The sequence below is a fragment of the Dendrobates tinctorius genome, unplaced genomic scaffold (assembly GCF_039654945.1).
Source record: "Dendrobates tinctorius isolate UK_male_01 unplaced genomic scaffold, ASM3965494v1 ptg000326l, whole genome shotgun sequence".
Classification (NCBI taxonomy): domain Eukaryota; kingdom Metazoa; phylum Chordata; class Amphibia; order Anura; family Dendrobatidae; genus Dendrobates; species Dendrobates tinctorius.
In genome coordinates, this window is record NW_027361993.1 from 12137033 (window position 1) to 12142815 (window position 5783).

A 5783-nucleotide genomic window follows, 5' to 3' on the forward strand; every position below is an offset into this window, starting at 1 on the left:
TTGCACAATATCGATGAATGAATTTTTAATTTGGCGCAATAAAAGTGAGCGAAAAGGAGAAAAAAAAGAACTTTAAAAAAAGCTTAATTTGTGAATTGGGTCCAAAATGCCTACTCCTTGTTTTTTCTTTCGAAGCAGCAGAAATCAGTGGAAGTCACAGAGTCGTGCCACAAATGTCGACAGGTTGGAGCTGAGAGCAGAACCAGAAGCAACCTGCGTACGAGTTGAGAAAGCAGCCATGTTTGCTATCGATGTAAGGTGGATATGTAATTATTAAATGACACTGGAGGGTTTTCAATCTTAATGTTAAATTTTATATTATCGAACAGCTCATAAAGACAATCTCCAAGCCAGTGTATCACTTGAAGATGTCGGATGGTGTAAGGCGTCACGCAGTGATGGGATTTCTCCCAAGTACGTGTTCCCTGCTCGTGTCTCGTCTTGTTCGGGAGCCTCTCTGACTTTACGATGTGCTATTATTACAGTAAATCAGTCACCTCCCAACTGTATGGAAATGCAATGACCACACACTGCCCCATCCCGGGATAATGAGGGACACAACAAAGACACAATGCTTCCACTATTTATTAATGCCTTGGTGTGTCCCGAATGTCACTGTGTTGCACATGGATTGCCCAAATGATGCACTTGCCATACTTATTGAGTGAAAGCAATAACATAGGCGCGGACACGTAGCTGTTTATGACAGGACATGAGAGATTTATATCTGTCACTTCTTGTCTGCACATGGGAATAAGAGAGGTGTGAAAGTAAGCCGGAGCTCCATGGCGGAGCGTTTACACCGGATTCTCCCAGTGCTCAAACTTTATATACCGGAGCCTCTTCTGTCAGAACAAGAAGATGTCTAGGTCTCATTATTAGGGCTCATTCACATATCCGATTTTCCCATCTACGAATAAAATGGACCGATTATTCAGACCAGAGTGCGGTCCGAGTGTCAGGCGATTTTTCCACCTACGAGAAAAATGGACAAATTATTCGGACCAGAGTGTGATCAGACTGTGCGTTGAGTTTCAACCGATTTTCTTGTATGAGGAGAAATTGAAAAAAATTGGAGACCTTCGCCATTCTTACAGTCCATGAAAATCGGACCGCAGTTAGATGTCATCCCGAGTGCGCCAGCCTTTCAACAAGCTTTACTAGTCTGCCCAACCCGAACAGTAAACCGGATGGACAGTAAGAAGTCCGGGGTTTGGTACCGGACACTAGGTGTTTGGTATGGACCCCAAACTTTACAGTTTGGATTCACTCATCCCTACACATAAGCAAAGGCAATGATGAATCAGTATTGGGCCGAGTTTAGGGTTTCCAGATGTTTTCACCTTATTCGTCATTTTCTACTTTTCAAAATGTGTTCTCTGTTCCCCCTTGCGCTAAAAATGTTTGCCGAAATTTTGCGAAATGTGTAGCTTTTTTTGCAATAAAAAATTACATGCAAAAACAGTTACAGACAGAAAAAAAAAGACCCAGTTTGACTTTGTGCAAACCTGAATGAGCCTCATGGGCCGTTTTGATGAATTTGGCACAAAAAAAAAAAACGCAAGAGAAAAAAAAGAACAGAGGTTATAAAAAAATCTAAATGATGAATCCGGCCCCAATGTTTCCTAGGTGAGAACTTTATTAATGTGTCTACCACTTTCGCTCACTTTCAGGTCAGTCTACGTGACTGGAGCAGCTTTGGAGTTATTTAAGCTGGTGCCAATTTCTTCTGGGCGTAATTATAGTTGTATATCGTGACTAATTTGCAATTCAGAATTTATTATGTGGTTTATTGCTATTTATATAGCTAAGGCCTCTTTCAGACATCAGTATTTTCCATGGGCGAGAAAAATGGACAGACTATTCTGATCAGAGTGTGGTCTGAGTGCCATCAGTCTTTCCCAAACGTGGAGAAATAAAACGTTTCTCCTCCTTCTCCTATGTGACAATCTGAGAAAATCAGACAGTACTTTGACATCATCTGTGAGCGGTCCAATTTTTCATGGACCCATAGACTTGCGTTCCCGATTTTTATCCGACCCTCGTAGCCAAATAAGACATGTCTCAGTGGACCTCGAAAAATCATGGACAATCATGGTATCCAAAAAATCGATCAGTTTCATGCAGAAATGATTATTTTTTTCCGCTTGTCATCTATGTACAATCTTTTTTTTTATTACAGCAGCAGCCATTATTGTTTCAGAATGGCAATGTATCCGATTTTTTTCATAGACTTGAACTGGTGATTCTCATCCGATTTGTGGAAGAAACTAGGAAACGCTGCAGTTTTTTCACACGCAGATTTGGTCAGTGAAAACAATTGCTCAGGTGCATCGCCCCATTGAATGTCATTGGTCAAAGTGCTGTCTGTTTTTTTTTTTCACGGACATCACTCGGACCAAAAATACGGTTGTGCGATTCAGATTAATTGTTAGAATTATCTTTTTAAATTGCATTGATATTATCGGTCGACTTATGCGCCATCATCATACATGTGCTTACATGGATTCATTCATATTTCTTGAAGTTGTGGTGATTCGTTTATACTATGAATTGTGCAATTCCCCCATTTCCACATTTTTGGGTGGATTATTTTTTTTAATTGTAATTACCTTTACTAAAATATTTTGCATTTTAATAGAATCTGTGTGGTTTCCTAATTAAAGGTGAGTAAATATTTCAATATTCGGTTCGGATTACGATCGCCGTATTTGCAATATTCTCCAAACATAGCCGAACGCCATTGGAGTCAATGGGAGTACTGATAAGCGAATATGCTTGGAAACGATCGTCAGACATAAATTTGGCAAATTCGGATTCCTTGATCGTTTTCCGAACATATTCACTCATCTCTATTCCTAATCTTACATCTTTAGCCATTAGTAGTCCTGATAAGGACCTCACCCTATAATGACCACCATTCTCCGCTGTCAATCACCCCTCGATCTTTCGCCATATTACTTGGTAGTTGAAACAGTAAACATTGTAGGTCAATGTCAGAGCTCAGACAGCTGCATTTTCTGCTTTGCGTGTCTTTCTCCTCGCTGCAGAACTGTCTGGCGTTGCATCAACAGGTGAGAACTTCCATGTGTGATAAGATCTCATCATCCGGCGCTGGAGACACACGCCTGGAAGGGAGGGTAGTCATTATGCCTCCGCCATGTCAGATGCACTGTAACCGCGTTGCCCGGACATGCATGTGTAGAAGTGAGCAGGCCCTGGGCCCACTCCCACTGAGTAAGCAGTTTCACTTGGCGTTTCCCAGGCGAGGCCACCGGCAGGTGAAGGATTTGTAATAAGTCTGAATAAGCACTTCAGAAGCGTGAGAAAACATCAGGCTCGACGGCTCCGGATCAGTCTACACGTGTGAAGCGACTGCAGCTTCAACCACCACCCCAGTGCCACATACAAATACATAGGCGGCACGCGTGTCTCTTGGCTACGATGTAATCGGCCTGTTGCTGTAAGATCTAATAGAATTAATTCAGGAGCAAATTAAAAAGCCCTTGTCATGATTTATGAGCTTCCGATTAACACCGCACGCTATCTGTATTTATTTATTTATTTACTTATTTGTTTATTTATTATACAAATTTGTTATTTGAGCAACAAAAGATGATACAATTACTGCAGTTTTACGATGCGCGTCGAGGCATCGTACTTCCAAAGACATACCGATAGGGAATTTAGATTGTGAGCCCCATCGGGGACAGTGATGATAATATGTGCAAACTGTAAAGCGCTGCGGAATATGTTAGCGCTATATAAAAGTAAAGATTATTATTATTATTTATTTTATATTGTTACCTAATTATTTTCCAGATCTCTTCTTGCTGTCAGAAATTAAACTTAATTTTTATATCTAAAACCTTACGCAAATGATCGTATAAACCCAACGCGTGCTGTCTGGATTTTCATTGGATAGCACAAGGTCAATGTACTGACCAATGCTATTCAATAGGGCTGTTCAGTTTTTTCTCAGTCCGACCATCCGTGATAGAAAAATCACAGCAAGGACTACTTTCACCCGAATCTCGGAGGAGACTCACACATTCAACTTTACGGGTGCAAGAAAAAAAAAATCGTATCCCACACGGACCGCCAGAGCGGCCTCCGATTTATACGAATAGACTTCTAAAATTAATCTCGGAAACTCTATGTGATCATGTACGTATTTTAATGTATTTATATGAAGACGGATCACGCACAGACATAAAAAACGGACACACGGATGGAACATTGATGAAAATTGGATAAAATGAGAAAACATTGGCTGAGTTCTCTGAATGAAACCTGGATGATTTTACGCTCCTTTGCACGCACCCTGACACAGGTGTATAGCTTATCACAGTCCTCTTGTCTAGGGATGAGCGGACCCGTGGAAGTTCGGGTTCTGGTTTTTGATGTGAACCTTTGATCTGGAAAATATATCCTCGGTCCCTCTCTTTCTCACAGGACTTCCCCTGGACTCCGAACATTGCAATGGACTTCCAGGAGATTTTTGTGTTTGGTGTTCAGCACTGCCGGGCACTTAACTGGTACTAACCCCAAACTTTTAGGTTCGGCTCATGTCTACTCTTGCCCGGCACCCAGTAATGTCTCATGCAGACATCCATATTTTTCACATGTGAGAAAATCGGACCAATTATTTTAATCAGACTTTGATCAGAGCGTGGTCCTAGTCTCATCAGTTCATGGAGAAAAAGAAGGTTTCTCCAATTTCTCCATTCTGACAGTCTGTGGAAAATCAAACTGCACTCGAATGTCATCTGAGTGCAGTCCGATTCTTATTACTGATCCATTGACTTGCATTGCAGATTTTGATCCAACCTTGAGATTGAACATGTCTCTGTGATTTTTCATGGACCACTCGGTCCGCTGAAAATCGCGAAGATGTGAATGGCCCCATAGACTATCACAGGTACAAGTGCTATCCGTAAAAACCATGGCTAGCATGAATAAGGCTTGAAGGTCAAACTATTTTTGCGTGTGAAGTTTAGGTTCGTAGAGGAGCTTATTGTGGGGGGGGGGCTCTATCTAGGGGCATAGCTATAGTGGGTGAAGGGGTTGAAATCTCAACAGGGCAATGTAGGGGGGCAACAAGTCTCTTGGGGCCATATGAGAAGACAAGTTCTATTAAAGACACATGATAATTGAGGGCCCTGTTGAAGATTTTGCATGGGGGCCCACAAGCTTCTAGATACGCCACTTGCTCTATCAAAAAGGAATTATTCAGCTCTGACAACCCCTTTATGCCCCCAATTAATAGCAGATCGCAGGGCATTCAGCTGCTGTAAAGTGAATGGTTTCTCTGCAGCAAGAATTCAATTCCCCTGCAGCGCCTCTAGAGGAGAAATTAAGCATTGCACAGTTCCCATATATTCATATAATAATCATACAATTATGTGATTGTTATACAAGCATTATAATCCCATTATAATCAAGCATAGGACGAACATGTCAATTCCAGAGCGAGAAACTTTTTCCTCATCCACTGTCCTAACAGACCCACATTAAACAAAACTCTCTAATAGGGTATCTATCAAAACACTTTCTAAACCGGATGAACCCCTTTTGAACAATGTTCTGCATGTTATTCTGTGCCCCAGTGTGTTATATTATGTCATTAAGCAGGATATGTCAGAAATTAATAAAAAGACAATGTGCCTGAGATCTTATCTACGTGATTTACAAATAAATGATTTCCTTTCATTCTGCCCAGACTTTGCTGTGATTAAAACTAATCCTAAGGCCATGTGCACACATTGAGTATTGGGTCAGTA